The sequence below is a fragment of the Marmota flaviventris genome, chromosome 14 (genome assembly GCF_047511675.1).
Source record: "Marmota flaviventris isolate mMarFla1 chromosome 14, mMarFla1.hap1, whole genome shotgun sequence".
NCBI classification, from domain to species: Eukaryota; Metazoa; Chordata; class Mammalia; order Rodentia; family Sciuridae; genus Marmota; species Marmota flaviventris.
The window spans coordinates 12,703,862-12,729,631 of NC_092511.1; the positions used below are offsets into that span (position 1 = coordinate 12,703,862).

General features: G+C 39.8%; 1 protein-coding gene across 4 annotated transcripts in view; it reads left to right on the forward strand.

The window, feature by feature from the left end:
• The window catches only part of Kcns3 (potassium voltage-gated channel modifier subfamily S member 3), a 43,053-nt gene that overhangs the window by 15,255 nt on the left and 2,028 nt on the right, over window positions 1–25,770 (forward strand). For 2 of the 4 annotated variants that reach the window (XM_071601356.1, XM_071601355.1), the window contains exons 3-4: window positions 1,250–1,359; window positions 7,334–7,524. The gene's annotated coding sequence lies outside the window, so the exon portion shown is untranslated. Of the gene's footprint in view, window positions 1–1,249; window positions 1,360–2,407; window positions 2,456–7,333; window positions 7,525–25,770 lie in introns of those variants that run through there. The other 2 variants (XM_071601358.1, XM_071601357.1) reach the window with 2 other exon arrangements.

Here is a 25,770-nt window from a genome sequence, read left to right on the forward strand (position 1 = left end):
CTTCCTGGGGCCAGTGGAGTGGTGGGTCATTTGGGCCAGTAGGGTGACGCAGAGCCCTCTTAACTCTCAGGGGTGACCAGGCTGGGGTCAGTGGCTGTGTGGTGTACTCATATCTTTGAACACCTTGGACTCCTTACTGTGGGTCCAAAGTCACATCACTTATAAGTGGTATAACTTTGAGATTGCAGTAATGAATGACAGGGTATAGAATTATCTTGAAACGTCTACTGCTGCAAATTTGTGGTTACTACTAAAACTACCCTGGACCAGACCCACATTTTTTAAAAAAATGTTTATTTTATTTATTTATATGTGATGCTGAGACTCGAACCCAGTGCCTCACACATGCTAGGCAAGCACTCTGCCACTGAGCCACAACCCCAGCCCCCAGGCCCACTTTTGTAATGGAAGGAATGTTCAGTTTCAGTTGGAGATTAGTGAAAATAAAGATATTTCCCCCCATGTAATTTCCAGGACCTCCTGAATTCTCTCTATAGACCACTTCTCTGTAAAGTAGAGAGCAAATTCAGTGGGATCCAAAAGTGAAGTGGGATGTTTCTGTTCTTGTCTGCATTTTCCCCCAAACCACTGGGATTCCCTGCCAGCTGTTTCAGATACTGGAATTCCTGGTGGAATGGTGCCTACAATGGTGGCTTCTCATGTTTCAGACACCCTAGGGACCCAAGGTAACTCCAAGAGGTCTTTGTTTATCTGGTTCCTGTGGCTAAACATTTCAGGAGACTTGGGGTGTGGCAACTTGGCTCAGGCAGTCAAGACCCTTCTCCCAGAAGTACCTCTCATCCTGGCTCACAAAGGTGTGGCCAGTATAGACAGAGCTCTCTGTAGTCTAAGAAGCAAGAGTCTAAACATCTCTAGGTCACAGGTCTCCATCGGAGCCAAGCTCACCTCCCTTCTGTCTCCTGTGCATCCCACAGGCTTTCTGGTCTGGCGTCTTGCATGTGTTCCTTCCCCTTCTTGGAGAGAACCTTCTTACCCTTACCTGTCCCCTTTACCTGATCACACCCAACCTTTTCACGCAGGGACCCTACTCTTATGCCTTTGTTCTAAGGCACAATTTACTGCCTCTGAACTATGGTGGCTCCTTCTCTGTACCTTCCTCACGGAGATGACACACTCCATTTCATATCGCAGTTATATATTTGCCTGTTTACCCCCCTGTCAGCCCTTCTGAGCTCCCATGAGCCCTGAGGGCAAGACCCATGTTGTCTTTCGGTCTCCATCTTCCCAGGATAGTGCCTGCTGTAAAGCATCTCTGGGTGAATGAAAAAGAAAGAAGCTCATGATTTCTACACATGACCGAGGAGCACCTTGGCTGAGGATTCTGCGTCTCACCAATCTGTAAGTTCACCTGATATCTGTCTTTCCCTACTCTCCTCCTGCTCAAATACTACCAAGACTGCTTATGCCCTTTTACCTTTCTAAATAGAATTAACTATTTCCTAGGTATTTTATGCCACCTACTCATTTGAAGAAACTCATATGATGTTGAGAAGGTGCACAGTAAAAAGCAAAAAACCCTCCAAATTCCATCATCCAGAGAGAATGCATCTGTATGACTTCATGGTATAATCCTATAGATATTTTTTTTTACTATAAAATTTCAGGCACATTTGACAATGATAGGATCATACCATCTATTGCATCATCATTATTATTACTTTTGACTTGGTATATTGTGACTGTTTCTCCCAGGTCTGCAGCCAGGGAGCACAGTGGATAAGAGAATGGCTTCAAAGCATTGTTTGGATTCAATCATGAAGTCATCACTTCATAGCTATTGACCCTGGAGAGTCAGTTAACTTCTCTATTTTCCATTTACTGCATCTTTGAAGTGAGTGCAGTCAAAACAGTACTTTGTAGGAGTGTGGTGGGACTTGCATGGGTTCAGAGCAGGGAGAGGTGCTATGCTTATGTGTACCCCATTGCGTGGCTGCCTCAAACCTACTTAACCATTCCCTTTTTGATGGATGTTTAGGTTGCCTCTGACTTTTTACTCTTATGAATAATTAATGATGCACTGAATATCCTTGTACATACATCTTTGAACATTTGTCTGATTCGTCTCCTAAGGATACATTTGGAAATGTGAAGCAGTGGGATTTCTAGATTCACATTGCTGTACTGTCCTTGCGGGGGAAGGTTTCCCTGAAGTGGTTGACACTGCTATTATCACTGCATGATGTCGGTCTTTCTTGTACCCTCCAAAGCTGCTGGCTTTCTATCAGTGCATCAGTGTAGTTATTTGATGCATCCTTGTTCACGACATGGGGGTGTAAGAGGCTAGGGCTGGGACACAGGCCCCCAAGTACGCCTTTTTTCTGCCTTCAGCCCAAATCAAGACTGCTCCTTCCAGGGGCTGGTGGAATGGTGGCAGTCATTTGGCTACTAGGGTGACCTCAGAGCCCTGCCAGCACTCATGGGCGACCAGACTGGGGTAAGTGGCTGTGTTATGGCATTCCTCTTCCATGGGACACACCTCCTGTGGGCAGCTCCTGGCCTGATTGTAGATTGTCTTGGTGAGGTGACTCAGCAGGATGCGTGCTGTTCCCCACTGTCCCCCCCCCCCCAGGTTGTCTAGAAACACAGAACCCTGGGGAGGGTGGTGTTTTGTTACCCACGATACAAGCCTTTGGGCTTTCTGGAGATGGTATTGCAGTCACATTCTGAATAGTTGAGAGAAGTGTCATTTATATTAACCTTTCAAATACAATCTAGAGACTTTGCTCTAGAAAGCACTTACTAGCTTTCTCACGGAAAATCAGAACCTCTATAAATTTATTTTTGATCCCTGAATATATTAGACTCTGAGAAGTTTTCATTTTTTCCCCATGGGATAGATAAGAAAATCATGTTAATTTAAGGATATTAACTTAAGGTACTTCTTGAAATTTGGTAGTTTCGAAAAAGTATGTAGTTCAGGGATATTCTTAGTAATCCACTGTCTGAATCAACTGGAAGGTGTTGCTTTAATCTGATTGCTTTGGATTATAGGATTTAAATATCAGTATAATTTTTCTAGCACAGTAAACCCAATTGTGGCAGTCTGACTGAGATACTTTAGTATTATTTAAGCAAAACTCTGGATGGCAATTCTCATTAGCTAAGCAAGATAGAAGTAGGGTGGAATTTCACCTTCCATTATTATTCCTCTAATTCCATTACTCTCAGGTTTTATTGAAAATTGGTCTGTGATTGATGAATAGTGGCAAGACTACCAAACTGACATGTAGTTGCCTTTTCCCTGGGACATTAATGAGTTTCCACAAGACTGGAGCTCTGTCCAGGGGCTGGTGTATTCAGTAGGATCAGCACTATTGCAGAACGCTGCAGCAGGCTGCAGAGCTAAAACTATTAGTGCATCACCGTATATCATTCTGGGATTGAAAATGTTAGGAAACGATTCAGACAGCCCCTCTGGGAGAAAATCAACAATAGCCTTTTCACTCATGTGAAACATGTTTTGAGTTTCTACAAAAGGTTAAACTTGCTTTTTATCTCTCCTCATTCTAAAAGTTTTGGTTGTCTGATACCATGACATGAAATGTCAAGACCGAATTCTAAAGGAGCAAGTGTTGGGGGACCTTCTCCAGCCCTGATCAGCAGAGGTACTAATGTGATCTGGTGTTCTGAGCTTTAGCTACCTGAAGTCCTTTTATTTTACTTATCGAGTGTTGGTTCTCAACTGGGGATGATTTTGCTCCCCAAGGGACACTGGATAATATCTGGAGACATATTTGGTTGTTGTTATCTTGGCACCTCGTGGGTTGAGGCTAGGGATGCTGCCAACCACCCTACCTTGCCTAGGACTGCCTTCACCAGAAGGAATCATCTGGCCCCACAAGGTCAATAGTGCTGAGGTTAAGAAGCCTCGCTGTAGAGGTATGGGAGGTCAGGAGGTATCCAGGAGGTCCTTACAGGTGCCATGTACCTGATGGCCTTGTCATAGGTCAGGGTCAGCTCTCTAATAGGCTTTCAACTTCAGAAACTCACTTTTAGGTGTCCTAGAGTTGACCAAACTCTAGGAGATTGACTTTCATCAAAACTCACAGAGATTGTATAAACAGACTTCTTCCCACCCTGTGAAGCTCCTCTCACAGATGCAACTAGTGGACTGAGTGGATGTTTTTGTTGGTGACCTAGCTCACCTGCTCCCGTTGACAGAGTGCGTGAGGACTCGCACCACCAGCAGGTGCCTCCTAGAGCCTCCGGGAGTCAGAGCAAAAAGGAGGAGTTTGGGTATTTCCGGTTACCTGAAACTGGAGTGTTGACCTTAAACTTCACTCTTGATATGCGCCCCCTCCCCGCCAGGGTGGGAGGCGTGGAATCTTCAGGATAAGATTTTTTTCTCCTTTATCTGGTGCTGGGATAGGTATTGACAACCAACATGTCCTTTTCACTTTCCTCCTGTTTCCACTGCTGCCTTTCATGATCCATATTAATTCTTTTTATTAATTACATTTAGTCTTATTGGCTTAGGGGAGAAGACTGTTTTCTTAAAGTGTGTCAAGCACCACGGTATGAGAGGGGTAATTAATATGTGGATGAATCTTAGGACAGGCTTCTCGACTGGAGGCTTTCCCTGTCTACTGGATGGCACTGACATGACACAACTCAGCATATGACAGGGGACATAAGAGGATTCTGTGCAAGTATAGAGGACACAGGCCTATGCTGCAATGTCACACTGAGTGTCTGTTTTGATCTATCAGGCACAGATTTCCTCATTTCTGGAGGACAACCTTATACCCGTGGGAACAGTGGAGGGAGTCCTTGTCACTCTTGGTGGCTGTCTGCTGTCCATTTGCTGTTCCCTGGGTACAGTTCCAAAATTGCATGTCAGGTCTCTGGGTGAGGAAAGAGTCCAACATGCCACTTGCTCCTCACCTTTTTCCTCTCAGTGATGGAGGCAGTCACTTGGGACTTTTTGAATGCGATCGTCTACCCACCAGGAAACACAGGCAGGCTGCAGGGGAAGAGTCAGCGTGACGCAGAGAGCTATTGCGAAGACAGGAATTCTGCAGAAGGCAGCAGTCCTTGAGTGAGCTTGATGTATTCTGCCAGGATCCTGCTGAATCACTCAGCAAAGTCAGAAACCTGTTAAGTGCTAAATCGCAACCAATATTCCCTTCTTTTGAACAGGTCAACGCTGATCGGGTTGGGAGGGACACAGAGAAATAGAAACACTGTTGGGTGGGATTGTCAAGCAGGGAGGGGGACATAGGTCACATGTAAAATTTCCTTCCCCACAGCCTGCTGGCTGGGGTCATGTCTGCCCACCTCTGCCACCAATCCTCCCCTGACCTTTTCCCAGCCACTAAGAGGGATCTTGATGTCCATGCTAATTGTAATCAGACAGACCTGCCAGATTTTGAATCCTGGTCTATACTCTTAGGTGTGGAAGTGGCTCCAGAGCTTCCAGTGGCTGAGGACAGAGGAGATGTGCATAAAACCATCCACGTACCTGGCATGTTGTGGGGACTGAGAAAAAGTCACGTTTAGAGGGATGCGAATTGACATAAATGCATAGTAAGAGGCATTGATTGGTGTTTCATCTTTTCGGGAAATCTGGTCTGTTTGTTTGTTTAGATAGGAATCACTCTGATAGAAAATGGGGATAAGGCATAGGAATTCTGAGTTTTGCTGGCGGGGAGAAAAAAAGGGACAGACTGGATGTCATTCATTCATCAGGCCTTGACTGAAGCTGCCCTGAGTACAAATTTCTGTAAACAGGATACACTTGGCTACCCTCATAGTCTGTCCTTGGGCCAGCCCTGACCTTTCTGTGGTGAGCCAGAGCAATGAGCTTCTAGCCAGTGCTGGGGAGTTCTTGAAGTACTGAAAAGCCAAAGTACTCGGCTATTTTCTTCTTTTCAGTAATTAATACAGTGATATCAAAGCTGTTTGCAGTTAATTAATTATTCCTCAGATTAATCTTACCTTCCCTTAAGACACTCTACAGCTGGAAAGGCATCTGATAGGGGAAAAACTATATGTATGTGCTATGAATTCTTTTCAAAAGGAGTGGCATTTCTGTGTTTCATTGGAATGCAGATATCTAAGGCTGACTCAAGGAGGTGTTGCTAGGAGGTCAGGAGGGGTGGGCTTTAGCCTCTGAATTAATTTTATGCATCCTTGTAGACATTGCTCAACCTCCTGTACCAAAAATTCCATCTCAGAAGTTCACTTGCATGGAGCTGCATTTTGCTTCTGGATCTTTCTTCATTATGTCTTTGTTGGAGGTGAAAGTTTACTCCTATGCAGAGCAGGAATGTGCTGAAGAATTGCACAGCTCCTGTTGGGACCAACTTGGAAACTGTTCAACTTGGCTCTGGCTCCACTGCCCCCGCTTGATTTGGAGCATGAGCCCTTGTGGGGTTGGGGGCAGGTGCTACAGTGTGGTTTGTGATCTTCATGCCTTAGATAATGCCCAACAGATCCTAGAACATATGAATGTTTGTTAATAACTGAGATAGCCAGAGGCATTTCTTTCATGTCTTTTGCTCAGAATCAATGTTTTTTTTTTTTTTTTTTCCCCTTCTCCCTCCTTTTGGATTTGGTGTTGATTGGAAAACATGAAAATCAATGGATGGATGCTTAGATACTAGTACAAATCTATGGGGATGCTTCAACTTGAGGCAGGCTTACCTGGTGGGGAATTGGAATGTTTTTCCTTTCTTTAATTTATTCAGAGAGAAATATTGAAATTTGTCTTGTTCGTTTTGCCAGACTTTAAACACCCTCTCCACTTGTGCATTCACTGCGTTAGTTAATCAGAGGACTCCGCTAGCACCTGTAGTCATTTCTGATCTGCAAAATATAACAATGGGAAATTTTAAGGAAAAAAATGAATTTGGTTAGTCTTTAAAATCCATTGATTTCAAATTACAGAAGCAGAGTTAATTCTATTAGAGCAGTAACCCTGAGAAGTTGGTCTCTGAATGGATGAATATGTGTTCCTTTAGAAGTTTGCACATATGTCTGGGGTGAATTGACTGGAATAGAAGAAACAGTGTGGGATGGGGGTGAGGTCCTCATTCTGGTGCCTAGTCCAGCTTGGGTGTTAGTTGGCCTGTGTCAGTGGAGGAGGCCACAAGTATTTCACTTGTCAAGTTCTGAGAGTCCTTAAACCTAGCCACGTGTCCAACTGGAGTGATGGTTCCACAGGGGAAAGACCACCCTCTCACTGAGAGCTCAGTGAGGCTCTGAGATTTGGGTCTGATCCACGAAGTACTTAGAGCACTGAGTCAAGATCAAAGGTCCTCGTTACATTTCCTCCCTGGAATTACAACTTGGCTGATGATTTCTTCTGCAGGTGAGAGTGGTTTCCCAGCGGGTGCTTGGCTTGTACAACCAGAGAACAGGATTCTTCTCTTCTTTCTGGCCACTAGATGCCTATGTGCACTCCACGTTCCAAAGAGGGAAGAAGGGCGAAGTTTCTTGGATGACAATGGACGTTCTACTGTGCAGGATGAGGGCAGAGTGTGTGACATCACCACCACAAGGGTAAGAGTTGCCTTTCTCCGTCATTGTCTCTGACACCCATTATTATCAGAGAAAGAGGGGAATGAATCTTAGAGTATCGTGGCAAAGATGAAGGCTAGACACAGGGGGGCCATTCTGGTTGGAAATTCCCCTGGATGGTTGGGATGAACAGCTAAAGGAGAAAGAGCATAGTTCCAGAAACATTAGGGGGGAGTTGTGTTGAGAGACACCGCAGGCCACCTTTTGGAAGGTGTGTAGTACACATTCAGCCCCCTTCCCTTTTTTTTGTAGTTTATACACATAGAAGTAACACTACAGTTATTGTGAAAAGATTCCATTTGTGTCCATTTGAGTCAGTTTGGCTTAAAATGGATGCTGTGGAGCTAGAACTGGTGCAAATCTGGCTCAGGTCACAGTGGGTGGTTTGTGGAAATACTGGCCCAAGGCTCAATTTGTTTGAGACATATAATGTTTAAAACATGCTGGATCGATTCTAATTAAACTTGAGATATTCCACATAAAAATTAGCATTTCTCTGCTCTCCAGGAACATGGAATGATAAGTCTACACTGGGCCTCTGTCCCTAAGAAAGACTGCAGTGCTATGTGGCCTCTGCCTCTTACATAAGTAAGGACAGTCCACCCACCAGCCTCGACTTACTTGTTTGGCCACTGAAGGTGCTGACTTTTGCAATGCCTGCATCTTTCTGCTCAGTCTTAGCTGGATTTTCCCTTTGCTTTTGTCAGTTCCTCCAGATTAAAGTGAGTATTTTTCACTAGACTATGGGCAACAGATAGCATAAGGAACTGCAGCCATAGAGAGGACAGTAGATGATCCCTTCTGAGAAGGAGCTTGGCGTGTAGAGTGAGCAGCTAACAGAAGTGTGCAGAGCAGGGAGGAGCACAGAGAGCACTGTAACGGCTGTGATAAGTGCTGGTATAAAGGTGTACGTTAGAGGCAGCGAGAGACGGAGTAAAGCAGGGGAGATGGGGAAGGAGAGCTGCTGATTTATCCCCTGTGCATCTGAATTCTCACCTCCTTTCCCTGAGCACCAGGGCTTTGCAAACAGACCTTTGTATGTGTGTTACTCCAAGTAACACGGTTCAGTTGGAGAAGTGCTGGGGTATTTACACAGGTTAGAGGCCTCTCTTGGAGAAAAGTCCACATTTCACTGGTTGATCAAAGCTATGATCTGCAATGCTTTGCCTGTTACAAGTAGGACAGCTCTCTGGCTGTGTGGTTTGCTAAGTCACTTGGCCTTCTGAGTGGCTCTCTATTTGTGCTTGCAGTGTGAAGTACACAGATCCCTGGAGTTTCCAGAGAGGAGCAGTCACTAAATAGAGACCCAGCAGGAATGAACACAACTTTTAATAGGATTGTACCAGGTAGCGGGAGGAAGAGAGTTCATTTTGTTTAACTCAGTGTTTAAAAGGTGAGTTCAGGTTAGGATTGCTGTAGAGTAGGGTGACCTTGGGGGTCAGAGACTGTGCCAACAGTGTGTTGTCAGCTGTGGCCCATGCTGGGAGAACATGCCAAATGCAGAACAGGCCTGGGAGGGAGTTTCCTTGTCTGACTGACTGCTGAGATGGACATTTACATAAAGGCCTCCTCCGTGGGCTAGGCTGACCACTTCAAAAGCTCTTGGAGGGAAGGGCTTCATGCAGGACCTTGGAAGGCCCAGGTGATGCTGACCCCTGGGCACAAAGACTTAAATCCAGAAGGTTCTTTGAAGATTCCTGTCTTCTATTTTGGCTCTGGACTTGTCCATCTAAATGCCTCACAAATATTTATTTCTCAGAATAACACTATTTAGCTGCTGTGAAGTTGCTGACTCATGAGGTAAGAATTCAGGTGTCTCCATTTCTAGATCCACAGCCAGGGTGCCCAGTGCCACTGCATTTAGTCACACTCTTTGCTCTTCCTGATCCATCACTGATTTCTGATATTTTTTTATTATTTTTTGTAGTTATTTTATTTGTTTATTTTTATGTTATTTTTATTTGTTTATTTTTATGTTGTGCTGAGGATCGAACCCAGGGCCTCACACATGCTAAGCAAGCACTCTATCACTGAGCTACAGCCCCAGCCCCTGATTTTCTGTTTTTTATATATTACCCAAACTGGGATATGGGGAGCCTACTGCAAAAGAAGACTATCAGTGGGCGAGGCCCCTGGTGTGAGGTCCTGAGGAGGTGTGAATCAGACTGAGTTTAGATTTTCAGTTGATTAAACTTTCTTGGTTTTCTATGGTATATTCTCACATGGTGTTGTTAATCTCTTTTCTATTACTATAATAAAATATATGAGGCTAAGTAATTTGTAAAGAAAAGAGGTTTATTTAATTCAGTTTTGAGGTTGAAAGTTCAAACAGCATGGTTGGCCCTGCTGGCTGCATTGCACCATGGAGGTGAGGAGACATCGTGTAGTGAAATCAGGAAGACAGAAAGAATGATGCAAGGGTCAGGCTTTCTCTTTACAACAACTTTCTTTCATAAAAACCTATTCAGGGTCCCACAAGAACCACCTTAATCCCTTCCCAGGTCAGTTCCTTCAGTGACCTGAACAGTTCCCAGTAGGCCCCACCTCTTCAGGGTCCCACCATCTCTCAGCATTGCCACACTGGGGACAGAGCTTCTAACACTTGAACCCTTAGGGGACAAAGCCCTTTCACACCGTAGCACATGGTGTAGTCAGGAATTGAAGTTAGCAAGGCCGACTTTTAAAAATCAAGATGATTTCTTTTTTGCACTTAATATAATGAAATGAAACTCTTAAAAGAATGTTCCAAAAAGATGGCAGTATTAATGCTGAAAATGGCCTGGTTTTGCCTTTGATGAAATGACTAATATAGATTTTTTTTTTTTTGAACAGTGAAAGGAAAAAGGTATTTAGGATTTTATTCATTTTTATGGAATTGATTTTAAAAAATGTTTCTGTCCAATAAGAAAAACTGGCATGTATTATTATACTTTTTTTTTTTGCTGAACAAAGCAAGCATTATGAAAGACAGTCATGCATGTGTGTATAGGTATATGTGTCAGCTTTGAAAATACAATATCTAGACTATTTTTTACGTGAATTTGAGAGTATAAAGCAAAGATAGCAGAAAGTTGACTAAGAAGAGAAAAATAGGGATTAATGTTTTTGAAGATTTCATAGGGCAGATAGAAGTGAATCAATGTAGGGTTTTTTTCCCCCCCTTTTTTTCAGTCTAACAAACACAAAGAGAGAGAAAGTGACCAAATATTGTATATAGTATTATCACCCTGAGTGATTTGGGTTGAATGGTAGATAGGAAAATCAATAGTGCGTCTAAGCTTTTCCTTTGGAAGAACATGAAAATAATGATTTGTCCTTCTACATTGTGGCTAAATGTCCACAGATATACCTAATTTGAGAAGGCACAGGTCCTCAGCATGCTAGTACCCACACACCTACAGAAGGGATAACATTCTTTATTGAGGATGGCAAATTAGAACATAAGATGGTGTACTTCTTCCCACTTAAAAAAAAGTTTAAGTACTCCTATTTGGGGCAGAGTAATAACAGTCTTGCTCATAAAAACTGGATCATGTTGGCCAGACTGAGCCTCAGATTTCTTCATTTGCAATATGGGGTCAATGATCTACTTGTCAGGGTGGCTGCATTTGGCTATTATGAATAATGTTATTATGAACACTAGGTTCATGCTTTTTGTTTAAACACATATTCATAAAGGAAATGATTCATTTATTCAGTTATTGCCTGAATAGTCACTGCCTACGAGTGTCCAGGTACGGCACCAGTTGATGGGAATAAAAGGTTGGACAATAGTGTAGATGAAAGCACTTTCCATGGTATGTGGCCTGAAAAAGGTGCTTAGTAAATTTTTCTTAAATCCTTTTCACTGGAGAATTTTAATGTGCATAGAAATAGAATAATACATTCAATTTCTGTGTACCCTTTACCCTGCTACCAAGACAATTAATGCATGGCCATCTTGTCTGATCAGTGTCCTTGCTTTCTCCATGTATTATAAAAATGATCCCAAATGCTGCATAATGTTTTGCATAAATATTTTAGTATTTATTTACAAAAAATAAGGACTCCCTTTTAAGAACATAATTGCAATACCATTAGGACACTGAAAAATTAATAACAATTCTTTTATATTATGAAGTGTCTACTTGGTGTTTGAATGCCCCTGACTTTTATATATACTTGTGCATTTGGCTTATTAGAATCGGGATCCACACAAAGCTTATATGTTGGTTCTAGTTAAGTGTCTCTTAAATAGACTTGACCCATGTCATTCACCCTTAATGATTTCCTACAGTCTGGATTTTGCTGAATGCATCCCATTGGTGTCATGAACAGGGTCCTCTAAAATCTCTTATTTTGTTTCAGCTGGAAGTTAGGTCTAAAGGTTTAATAAAATTTACATCATTTTTTTGACTGCCATATTGCAGACTTGTATGTGTACTTCTATCAGGGGACATGCAGTCTTATCTCCTTTTGTTACATAGGTTGTGCAGGAGGTCAGATATCATCAGCTTTTAAGTTGGGTTTTAGCAGCCACTGACGACCATTGCCTAGATCTGTTATTTCATGATGAATTGCAAAATAGTGAGATTTTAATTCTATTATTATTTTATTCAACAGCTGAAACTCTTTTCATGACAATTTTTATTGAGATGTACTTCATATCACAGTAAAGTCAACTTTTTAAAAAAATGTATAATTTGGTGGTTCTTAGTATATTCACAAGGTTGTGCAACCATTTTCATACAGAATATTTTTGTCATTTCCCAAAGAAATATATACCCGTTAGCAATCCCCATTTTTTCTTCCCCCCAACCTCTAGTAATCACCAATATGCTTCCCATCTCTACAGTTTTGCTTATTGTGAGTATTTCATGTACAGTTATGTTACACATATTTCAGTCATTGATGCACCACGTATACAACAGTGGTCCCATTAGATTGTGTCTCATAGCTGTCTTACTTGGTATAAGCAGACTCTGTGATGTTTGCACAATGACAAAGTAGCCTAATGACATGTTTCTCAAAACTATCCCCATTGTTAAGCAACATGTGGCAGTAAATGGAATCATACAACATGTGACTTTTATTCATCTAGCTTCTTTCATTAACATAATATTTTCAGGTTGATTCATGTCGATACCTATAGTATGTATCAGAACTTCATTTTTTTATGGTCAATAATAGTTCACTGTGTGGGTATACCACATTTATTTATGTACGAATCAACTGATGGGCCTTTGGATTATCTCCTCTTTTTGGCTATTATGAATAATGTTATTATGAACATTAGTTTTGTGCACTTGTTTTTTTTTTGTTTGTTTGTTTGTTTGTTTGTTTTGTACTAGAGATTCAACTCAGGGCCACATCCCTTGCCCTTTTTTGTATTTTATTTAAAGACAGAGTCTCACTGAGTTGCTAAGCACCTCACCATTGCTGAGGCTGGCTTTGAACTCTTGATCCACCTGACTCAGCCTCCTGAGCCACTGGGATTATAGGTGTGTGCCACCACGCCTGACGTGCATTTGTTTAAACACAGATTTTTCAACTATCTTAGTAACTATCACAGATTTTCAACTATCTATGAGTGGAATTGCTGGGTCACATCATAGCCCAATGTTTAACTTTTTGAGGAGTGGGCCTAAATTCTTTCCCCAAATGGCTACACCATTTTACACTACCACCGGTAACACACAAAGGTTGAAATTGTTCACATTCTCATCAACACTTACATTATAATATAACACTTGTATTACTTTTTGACTAGCCATCACAGTGGTGTGATGTGGTGTCTACCTGTGTTTTTTTTTTTTTTACTTTTTCCTGGTGATTTTGATTGCATTTCTCTAAGGGCTAGTAATATTGAGCATCTTCTCTTGTACTTTTTGGCCATTTATGCATTTTCTGACAAGTATTTATCATTTGCTTATTTTTAAGTAGATTATTTATCTTTTACTTTGAGCTCTTTACTTATGGATATTAGAGCTTCTTAGATATATTATTTGTAATTTTTTCTTCCCATTTACTTTTTTCTTTTTCTTTGTAGTTGCCCTTGATTTGATAGGGTCCTTCAAAGCACAATTTTAATTTTGATGAAGTCAATTTATGTAAGAAAAATGAATTTCTGTAGTAGTTAGTGGCTCTTTTCTGTACTCTGAATTGTTCTAATTCTCTTTCTGTCTTCCTGTGTCAAGATCACCCTGTCTTAATTACTGGAGTTATGTAAAATATTTTGACAGTCACAACATGAGAGTCCTTCAACCTTGTTCTGCTTTTTCATGTTTGTTTTGGCTATCTTGGATCATTTGCTTCTCATACGAATTTTAGAATCAAATTGTCAATTTCTGAAAAAAGAAAACAGCTGGAATTTTGATAGGGATTAGATTGGATTCATAGATTAATTTCTGGAGTATTGCTGTTTTAACAACAGTAAATCTTCCAATTTATAAATGTGGAATGCCTTTCCCTTTATTTATGACTTCTTTAATTTGATTCAGCAGCATTTTACAGTTGTCATCATATAAGTTTACACCACTTTTGTTAAATTTATTCCTTTATTGCTATGAGTTTTATTATTTTTGAATCTATTATAAATATAATTGTTTTCTTTTTTTAGTTTTTAATTTTTTTAGTTATATATGACAGTAGAATATATTTTGGCATACCATACATACATGGAGTATAACTTCCCATTTTTGTGGTTGTACATGATGTGGAGTTCTACTGGTTGTGTATTCATATAAGAACACAGGAAAGTTATTCATTCTACTGTCTTTCCTATTTTGGGGATTGGCTTGTTTCACTTAGCATAATAGTCTACAGTTCCATCCATTTACCAGAAAATGCCACAATTTCATTCTTCTTTATGGCTGAGTAATATACCATTGTATATATGTACCACATTTTCTTTATCCATTCATCTGTTGAAGAGCATCTAGGTTGGTTCCATAGCTTAGCTATTGTGAATTGAGCTGCTATAAACATTGATGTGACTTCGTCACTATAGTAAGTATGCTGATTTTAAGTCCTTTGGTTATATTCTGAGGAGTGGTATGACTGGGTCAAATGGTGGTTCCATTGCAAGTTTTCTGAGGAATCTCCATACTGCTTTCCATAGGGATTGCATCAATTTATAGTCCCTCCAGCAATGTATGAGTGCACCTTTGCCCCCACATTCTTGCCAACATTTATTGTTACTTGTATTCTTGATAATGGCCATTCTGACAGGAGTGAGATGAAATCTCAGTGTAGTTTTCATTTGCATTTCTCTAATTGCTAGAGATGTTGAACATTTTTTCATACATTTGTTGACTGATCATATTTCTTCTGTGAAGTGTCTTCAGTTCCTTTGCCCATTTTTTGATTGGTTTATTTGTTTGTTTGTTTTTTGGTGTTATGTTTTTGAGTTATTTATATATCCTGGAGATTAGTGCTCTATCTGAGGTGGAAATGGCAAAGATTTTCTCCCATTCTGTAGGCTCTCTCTTCATATTCTTGATTGTTTCCTTTGATATGAAGAAGCTTTGTAATTTGATACCATTCCATTTATTGATTCTTGATTTCACTTCTTGCACTTTAGGAGTCTTGTTGAGGAATTTGTTTCCTAAGCCAACATGAGAGAGAATTGGGCCTACTTTTTCTTCTATTAGGCATAGGGCCTCTGGTCTAATGCCTAGGTCCTTGATCCATTTTGAGTTGAATTTTGTGCAGGGTGAGAGAGAGGGGTCTATTTTCATTTTCCTACCTAAGGATTTCCATTTTTCCCAGCACCATTTGAGGAAGTGGCTAATTTTTCTCCAATGTATGTTTATGACATCTTTGTATAGTATGAGATAACTGTATTCATGTGAGTTTTTCTCTGTGTCTTCTATTCTGTTCCTTTGGTCTTTGTGTCTGTTTTGGTGCCAATATCATGCCATTTTTGTTACTAGAGCTTCATAGTATAGTTTAAGGTCTGGTATTGTTATGCCTCCTCCTTCACTTTTCTCACTGATGATTGCTTTGGCTATTCTGGGCCTCTTATTTTTTGAAATGAATTTCATGACTGCCTTTTCTATTTCTATGGAGAACATCATTGAAATTTTAATAGGAATCACTTTAAATCTGTATAGCAATTTTGGTAATATGGCCATTTTGACAATATTAACTCTGCCTATCTAAGAACATAGGAAATCTTTCCATCTTCTAAGGTATTCTTCAATTTCTTTTTTTAATGTTCTATAGTTTTCATTGAAGAGGTCTTTCACATCTTTTGTTATATTGATTCCCAGATATTTTATTTTCTTTGAGGCTATTGTGAGTGGGATAGTTTTCCTAATTTCTCTTTCAGTTGATTCATCATTGATGTATAGGAATGCAATTGATTTATGAGTGTTCATTTTATATCCTGCTACTTTGCTGAATTCAATAAATGTAATTGTTTTCTTAATTTCATACATATTTTCTTATTATTGGTATATAAAAATAGTATTGATTTTTGCATATTAATCTTGCTTCCTGAAACACTGCTGAGCTTACTAGTTTTTATAATTTGTAAGTGTGTGTTTGTATTATGAAGTATTTTCCATGCACATGATCACATTACCTACAAATAGGAATAGTTCAACTTTTTTCTTTTCAATCTGAATGCATGTTATTTCTTTTTCTAGTCTAATTCCCCCCAACCCCCAAACTTCCAGTTTATTGAATAAATGTGACAAGAGTCAGCAACCATGTTATATTACTGAGCAAAGCTTTCAGTCTTGCAGCTTTAAGTATGGTTTTAGCCATGGGTTTCAGCTTGGGAAAGTTCCCTTCTATTCCTAATTTGTTGAATATTTGGGGTTTATTTTTCATAATTTTCAAAAAAATTTTTTTTTTCAGAGAAAAATGGCAATAGCCAATTGGAACCTACTTATTCTTCAACTCTAATTTTGTTTTCTTTAAATTTAGAAGTGACTTACTGATTTATTATTTTAAACACCCCCCCTTCCTCTTTAAATGTTTACCATCTACTTGTGCCGAGTTCTTCCAAGGAGACTGCTCGAGCGTATGTATATCTCTAGGTCCTCACTTTGCTCCTTTTACCAAAAAATGCAAAACACAATTCCATCTTGCATTTTAAGGGAGCCAATTGTCAAAAATAGGAAAAAAAAATCTTTGGATTAGCCAATTAAGTTGTGAATGTTTGACTTTTATGATCATGAAAATGTGCTGGATTTTTATCAAATGCTTCTTCTGCATTTATTGCATTGGTGATGCAATTTCCCCCCTTTATTCCATTACTTGGTTTATTTATATATGTTAAATCAACTTTGCATTCCTGAAATAAATTGCAATAGTCAAGGTATGTAATCCTTTCCGTATGTTGTTAGATTTGGTTTGCTAGTGTTCTATTGAGGGGTTTTGCATGTGTGTTCATAAGGTATATTGAGCTGTGGTCTTTTTGTCCTGTCTTTTTCTAGTTTTGGTATTAGGGTAATACTGGCTTCATAGAATGAGTTAGGAAGTGTGTCTTTCTTTTTTAGTTTTTGGGAGAGTTTGTAAAGAACTGGTGTTTGTTCTTTAAGTATGTGATAGAATTCACCCGTAGAGCTATCTATCTCTATCTGAATCTTCCATGTGGAAAAAATTTTATTACAAAGTCAGTATCTTGTTATAAAATTATTAAGATTTTCTTTTTCTCCTGTCAGTTTTTGTAAGTTGTGTCTTTCTAGCAATTTGTCCACTTTTTCTAGGTTATCTAATCTGTGAGTACACAATTATTTATTGTATTTCCTTTTAATTCTTTTCCATTTCAGTAAAGGTCAATAATGATATACCCTGTTTCATTGTTGCTTTTGCTAATTTGGTTCTTCTCTTATTTTTTCTTGGCTAGTTTGACTAAAGAGGTATCAATTTTGTTGATGTTTAAAAACAACCAGCTTTTGGCTTTCTTGATTATTTTTATTCATACTCTTCATTTACTTCTTTCTATTTTAATCCCTTATTATTTCATTCTTCAGTTTACTTTGGGTTTAGTTTCCTCTTCTCTTTCTAGTTCCTTAAAATAGAAGGTTGTGAGATTGTGATCTTTCTTTTCCCATAGGTGTGTAAAGGTTTAAATTTTGTTCTAAACACTGTTTTAGCAGCAACCTGTAATTTTATTGTATTGAATTTTTGTCTTTGTTCATCTCAAAGTATTCTTTAAATTTCCCTTGTAATTTCTCCTTTGACTTAATGTTGATTTCCATTTTAAAAAATTCCTGAATTTTCTTTTGTTACTGACATATAAGAGCATTACTTTGCAGTTGGTATATATATTTGTTCTATTTTAATATTTTTGGCTATAGTTTGGATTTTGAAGTCCACCAAAGCCCGAGTATTGTTGGCTTGGTCCTTAGCCTATGGTGCTATTGGGAGGTGATGAAACCCTTAGAAGGTGGGGCCTAGTGGAAAGAGGTTAGGTCTTTGTGAACATGCCTTTCAAAGGGTTATTAAGAACCTGGTCCCTCATTTTCCTTTGCTTCTTCTCTTTGCTTCTTTATTGCTGTGAGGTGAACAGGGCTCCTCCACCAGATACTCCCATCATGATGTATTGTGGCTCCACAGGCCCAACATGACAGGGCTAAGTGATGATGGACTGCAACCTCTGAAACCATGAGCCAACCAAACAAACCTTTCCTCCTTTCAAGTTGATTATCTCAGGTATTCTGTCACAGTGATGAAAAGCTGACTAGCACATATTAATATTTATTGAGGCATGTTTTATAATTTAATGTGGTCTAACTGGAGAATTTTTCATGTACATTTGAGAAGAATATATGTTCTGCCGTTATTAGGTGATGTGCATTATCGTTTTCTGTGAGATTTTGTTGTTTTATAATGTTCAAATCTTTTTTTTTTTTTTGTGGATCTTATGTCTAATTTTTGGAATATTTTTGAATTATGTATTTTTCCCTTCAGGACTGTCATTTTTTTCATCGTGTACTTTTGGGTGGGGGTTCTATTGCTATACACATACACATATTATGCTTTCTTGATGGATTGACCCTTTTATTACTATAAAATGCCTTTTGCCTCTAGTAACAATTTTTTTCTTAAATTTTATTTTTTTCACAAAATAATGAGTTAGTACTCTAGTACTATCCAGAGATAGCCAATGCATTTCTTCCTTTTCATAAATTATTATGGTGAACTTAGGAATTTTTGTACACTTGGTGTGTCTCAGTCCGTTACAGACCTTTTCCCCTTTTTGAGGGACAAATTTTCTGTCTTTGACCAGTAGGAGTCTCCTTAAGTTGGCCTTGAGTCCTTTTGACTCTTGCCCCTGTCATTTTGATAGTTTCAGACTTTCTGGTACAGCAAGATAGTGCAGGCTCATTTTGTCCATTTACCCCAGACTGGGGATTGGCCATTCCTCCAAGGATCTCCAGCTCTTTTTAGTGAGAAATCATATTTAGAGGTGTCAGTCTGATCTAACTCAGGATGCTCCTTGCTTCTCTCTTGCTGTCTTCCCTTTGGTTCTCCAAGGAACAGAGTGACTGATGTGCAGTAAGTTTGTCGATATGTGTCCTTGGGATCCGTACTTATGGAGAAGTGAAGGGCGAAAGGAGGAGTTTTCGACAAAGACATCAGCTGACTCCGGGAAAGCTCTGGAGCTGGGTTGAGCACCTCGAGAAAAAGATGTGGGATCTTTATACCCCTCTCGTGGACCAGTCACTGGATGTGGGCTGGCCTGAGGGATGAGTGTGACCCTGGGCAAGACAGTTATCTTTGGCTGAGGGTGATTCCCCAAGAGGGGCCTTGCTGACAGCCTTCAGCTGTTAACACTCCCCGCAGGGACAAGAAGGAGTGCCTCCGTTCTGAAGCGGAGATAGGAGCGATGCCCAAGCAGCTCCCAGAGTCTGGTCATTTATTCCAGGCCTTTTTCAGTGGACAGAGCAAGGAAAGGAAAATAAATTTTTTCCCTTATCAAAAAATAAACCATGAATTTATTGTAATATCTCCATGTAAAATCCAGAGCAGTGAGTTTTTACTTATATGAGTTTTGTATTTGTGTTTCTTTTATTCTGTATCAGAATCTTGGGGTGATTAATAATAGTAACCTAACAGATTATTTGCTTATCCCATGTGCGTGTATCAGAGTTTCAGAATAATCATATCAATGTGATTATTAAAAGTATTTTAAGATCTCTATAATTTTTTTTCCTAAGATATATACCAGTAGGGATGCCCACATTCTTGTTTTAAAATGCCTTGAGATAATTAATCTCTCTGAGGTTAAGCCACCAATGATACATAGTAGGATTTACTTTTTTAAGAAATGCCTGTTTCATTTGTATTTGACTTTGTTTCAGAATTATGTGAAATATTTATGCTATCCTTAACTTCAGCTTTCAACACTGTCCCTTATACACTGTTCCCTTTCTCTCTAGATGAGAAAGCATTTTATTAATTTTTTAAAAATATCTTTTTTAGTTGTAGGTGGATACAATACCTTTATTTCATTTATTTACAAGTGGTGCTGAGGAATGAACCCAGTGCTTCACACACGCTAGGCGGGGGCTCTACCGCTGAGTCGCAACCCCAGTTCCTGCGTTTTATTAATTTTTGATTGATGTTTCCACTGTTTCCTTTTCTTCATATAAGTGTGCACCCTGCCAACACAGTGGATGTGTGTGTGTGTGTGTGTGTGTGTATGTGTAGTCATAATTGCCCCTTGCTAGGTAAATTGTAGCATGTATTGACACTTTTCTATAACTTGTAATTTTCCTCCCACTTAACTAAAGCATCTTAGAAATCACTCTATCACATATATTGGGAGGTAGATCATAATTTTTTTTTTCAGCCAGTCTTCTATTGATGGACATTTGGGCTGTTTTCAATTATTCAAGTGTTTTCAATTTGTGCCTATCTTTGGGAAAGATTTCTAGAAGCGAGATTGCTGGGTTAAAGGGTAAATGCCTACACATTTTTACTAAATTTTGCCAAATCCTCCTCCCTAGGGGTTCTCTTTCCTTTTGCATTCCCACTACAGTATGAAGAGTGCCTGTTTCTCTGTAGAATTATCAACAGAATATGTAGCCCTATTTTTGGATTTTTTCCCCCAAATTGATACATTAGATGTGATATTTCAGCATAGTCTTAATGTACATTTCTTTCCTTGCTTTTTTTCCCTGTGAATTGTTTGTTCCTTTTCTCCCATTTTTTTGTATCTCTAGTATTCTTTCTTCTCTGCTTTAAAATTCTTTATATGTCAGGCATATTAAATTCTTGTCTGTGATACATAGGCAAATATATTTTTTCGCATTCCTTTTTATGTTGCTCTGGTATGTTTTTTTTTTCCTATACCAAAACAAACAACAACGAACCAATACAAAAAAAAAAAAAAAGCAAAAATACTTAAATGTAATCAAATTTTCTTTCTTTCTTGTTTTTCTGAGTTAGAATAGTTTATTCTGGTTTATTTTAAATGAACTGATCCATGTTTTCATTTAGTAGATGTATGGTTTACTATATGCCTATATTATCAATAGCTATATGTACAACCCTATCAATATCTTCACACATACATTATATAAATAGTCATCCCTTGGTATCCATAGGGCGTTGGTTTCAGAACACCTGTAGGTATCAAAACCCGCAGTTGCTCAAGTTCCTTACATAAAGTGGTGTAGTATTTTCATAAAACCTATGCATATTCTCCCAGGAACTTTCAGTCATCTCTACGTTAGTTGTAATAACTAATATAATGTAAATGCTATGCAAATAGTATCTGACTGTTTTGTTTAGGGAATAATGACAAGAGAAAACAGTCTGTACATGTTTAAGATAGATGCAATTTTTTTTTAAAAAAATTGATCTATGGTTGGTTGAATCCTTGGATGAGGAACTCATGAATAGGGAGGGTATTTTAGTTAGCTTTGTCATCACTGTGACCAAAAAACCTGACAAGAACAACTTAGAGGAGGAAAAGTTTATTTGGGGGCTCAACATTTCCGAGGTCTAAGTCCAGACACGGCTGATTCCGTTGCTCTGGGCCTCTGCTGTAGCACCTCATGGTGGAGGGGAAGGAGGAGAAAAGCAGCTCAGAACATGACGACCAGGAAGCAGAGCAGGGCTCTGCCCACCAGGGGCAAATATATACCCCCAAAGCACAACGCCCAGTGACCTACCTCCTCCAAACACACCCTCCCTGCCTACAGTCACCACCCAGTCAGTCCAGTCTGATGGATTAATGCACTGATTAGGGGAAGGCTCTCATAGCCCAATCATTTCACCTGTAAACTTTGACACTTGAGCTTCTGGGAGACACCTCATATATAACCCATAACAGAGGGCTGATTATAAACATATATACCTTTAAATACTTACGTAAATGTATAAAAATATGTAGAGATATGTCTTTGATTCAATAAATAGTTCCTGAAAGGAGCAAATGAATGTCTATTAAATAAGTTCTTTTCTGAATATAGGAATCTTGAAAGCAATGATGGGCAGCATCCTACTTCTTTAACGTGACCTCTAGAGTGTGCGCTGGACTGCTGTAGAATGGCGAGTCCTGGGTCAGGCATGGCCCCCTGGCTTGGGCCTCTTCCTTCGACACTTAATAGCTATACAATGCCCACACATCAGTTCTGGTCCTGCTTCCTTGCCTGCCAGGTCCCTAGCTGAGCAGCAAATGAATAAAGACCATTCATAATTGTGGAAGACCGGCTGCATGAGGCGACTGCAGTTTGCAAAGGTGGGAACTCTGTCTTTCCTACCCCTAGTTGGCTGCTGCGGGCCAGACTCAGCCAAGGAAACTGACACCGATTTGGCCTCTCAGCTTGCCTTCTGAGCTGGAGAGTTTGATTTGACCCAGAAAGAGGGTGCTTTCCCTTTTCTCTCTTCTAAAAGCTGCGTAACAAGAGATCCCTGGTTTTATGATGTGTGTTGCTTTTATGACTAGACTTTGTAGAATGGATGGATCACATTATGGACTCTCCTTCACTCATGCGGAGTAAATAAAGCACCAAGAGGACAGAGCAGGGAGACTGATATTATGGGTGATAACCATGTGCTCTAGAGAAGTGATGTGGAGGGGATGGGAGACGGAGCACACACCCTCTGATGAGGGGACTGACACAGGCTGCTGCCTTTCTACTGCGGACTTCCAGGACAGCCAAGCCAATGAAAAATAATCCACCAGAAGATAACTTCCATTAAAGTCTTAACATCCGCTTAGCTAAACCAGCTTCTTGGAACGTTTTAGTACCATATTTGCCATGAGCGTGAGCTGGCTTTCAGAGATCTGAAGTTACATAAATATTTGGACCAAGTCAGGAATTCTGATTTGAGCCTTTCAAAGAAGATATCTAATTAAAAATAGAAAGCAGAGGGGGAAATTTTGAGTTGTTTGACGAGGTCAGCAAATCTATTAAAAGGTACATTAAGCCATGCCATGGTCTCTGGTTTCATGGGGCATAGTATTGGCATCCTGGGAGCCATCGCTGATGTATCCTTTGGGACTGTAGACTTCTTCCTGGGGTGGATGGCTGTATTTTAAAGCTGTGACTTTTGGTGTGACCCTTTCAGAGGAATCTGCCTCTATGACGACCTTGGCTTTGCATAGCACAAGGGGGAAAGAAATTCCTTTCTGACCTTCCTGCTTCCTTTTATGGTATTACTGTCCACCCGCTTCGGCAGTTTACAAAAACACATCCTCTTTTAGCCCCTCTGTGTCCTTGTCGCTTCTTTCCAATCAATAAGCCAAGGTTTTTTTTTTTTTTTTTCAATTCTGCTTTGTAGACTTCTCCTGAACTTGTCTGTGTCTCCTAAGACCCACGCCCCTGTGTGGACTGGGGTCCTGGCCCACTCACTTGTTCTATCATAGCCTGGTGTCCTTGGCTCCAGCCTTTCCCTGAGGCCTCTCTACCCTGCTGCCTGTAGGGTCTTTATCATTATTATTAAAAGAAAGAGGTTGGTTTTGTTTATGGTTCTGGAGGCTGGGAAGTCTAGTAGTAAGGACAGAAGGGTGAGCCTCGGTGGGGTCTTTCTAAATCACAGACAGATGTAGCCACTCCCGCTTGTTGATTAAGACCCTTTAGTGGTGCTGCCAACAGGGTCAAATCCAGATTCTTCAGACCAATGTGCCAGTCCCTCCATCATCTGCCTTCTGCCCACTCTGAAAACCTCTGTTGAGACACCCTTTACCCTTCTGATTGGTCAACTCTGTCTGAACTGTCAACATTCAGGCTACTTGTAATCTCAGCCATCGAGTCTCTGCAGCCTGGAATCTCTGCTCTTTTCTCAATGATTCCAAGGAAGCTTGAGCCACTTCTGGTATAACCCTTCTGATACTGGATTATTGGATCATAATAAAGGAGAAATGGGGCAGAGGAATCTATGTAGTAGCGAGAACATGGGCTTTGAAGTTAATTCAACCTGGGCTTAAATCTTGGGTTTAATATTTACCTATTGTGTAATCTTGGACTCAAACTTGGACCCAAATCTTGGACTCTGCATAATCATTTTTTTATACACTCTGTTACAGTCTTGGAGGGGTTAAGTGACACATGTGAGCCAGGCATCTAAGTACCTGGTGGGACTGAGTACGGTAAAGTCTCCTATCTTTTTATCTGTACCCTCTGTTCTGAGGAAGTATCAGTATATTGAGTGATGGCAAAACCTATTATTTTCTCTTGGAGAAATGGATCTGGTACATCCCGGTTAGTGTCAGAACTGAAAACAGGCTGTGCATTCAGCCAATGTAGACTATCTGTGGAGAGGTAATCATAGATTAGGGCTGTGTGGGAGACTGTGAGGGGGGGGAGATGGGGGAAGAGTGTGTTTGTGTCAGGAAACTGATAGTGCAATTAAATTAAAAAGGTTTTCCTAAGTCAGCTTCCTTCTATGTGGAGGTACCTGAAATACCATCCTTTGAAGTGTAATAGTATCTGCAAGATATATGGTACTTAAAGATAGGGAGATAATTATATCCTCTTGATTGTCCATCCCAAACATAGGGAATGGGGCTCTCTTAAAGGAATGACATTGGTGCATAAAGGGAAACCCACATCCTTTGTAAGAGCTGAGCTTAGCAGAGCCCTCCTGGGTGGGCTGGGGCCACGGTGTGGAGAAGAGCAGAGTGCTGTTACTGTGGGTGCATGACTGAGCCCTGGGGACCAGGAGGTATGAGCTGTAAGCCTGGCAGCAGCTAGCCTATGGTGTCCGATGGGTTGAGACCATGAAGATGCTTATACTGTGTAAGTGATCTAAAGTGCATTTTTTGGAGGGTGGGGACAAGAGGAGGAGGTGAAGTTTGAATGCTTAAAAAATAGAAAAATAGGAATTAGTTTTCATAAAAATTATTTTGCATATGGTGTTTCCATTCCTAGCTTTTTGAGGAATCTCTATACTGTTTTCCAGAGTGGTTGTGCTGATTTGCAGTCCCACCAACAATATATGAGTATATTTTTTAAAGAAAATATGATAAACATATACACAAATGGAGTTTTACTCATCCATAAAGAAGAATGAAATTATGGCATTTGCTGGTGAATGGATAGAACTGGAGAGAACATCAGTCAAGTGAAATAAGCCAGACTCACAAAGTCAAGGGTTGAATGTTTTTTCTCATATGCTGAAGCTAGACAAAAAAAAAAAAAAAAAAAAAAAAAGAAAAGTGTGTGTGTGGAATCTTATAAAAACAGAAGAGAGATCAAAGGAGTAGAGGAAAAGGGTTGAGGGGAAGGAGGAGGGTTGGGAAAAGGGAGGAATGGAGGAATAAAATTGGCCAAAATATTCTGTGTAATATTTGAATATAACAAGTTAATCTCACTTTTATGTACATCTGTAAAGCACTAATTAAAAAAAAACCTATAAATAAACAGAAGGAAGAGCAAAGGAAAAGGAATAGAGAGAGGGAGGAGGGGAAGGAAAGGGGAGTACTAGGGACTGAATTGGAACAAAGTGTATTTCATGCTTGTGTGATTATGTCAAAAGAAACCCCAATATTATGTATAACTATAATTCACTGAAACTCCATATTATGTATAACTGTAATGCACTAATAAAATTTTTTTGTTGTAGTCTTTCCTAAAAAGCAGATTTATAAATTCCAGGGTTTTTTTTTTTTTTTTGGTCTTGGTTTTCTTTTCATCAGAATGCGTAATCCTGTGTTCCTCTTTGCTGCATTTCCTGCTGTGTTTTTGGTGTAGCCCGTCACCCTGGAAAGGGCAGATTAAAAATAAGCCTGGCAAGCACAGGGGGACTCCTTGCTAATGCCATCCTGTGCTCCTTCCA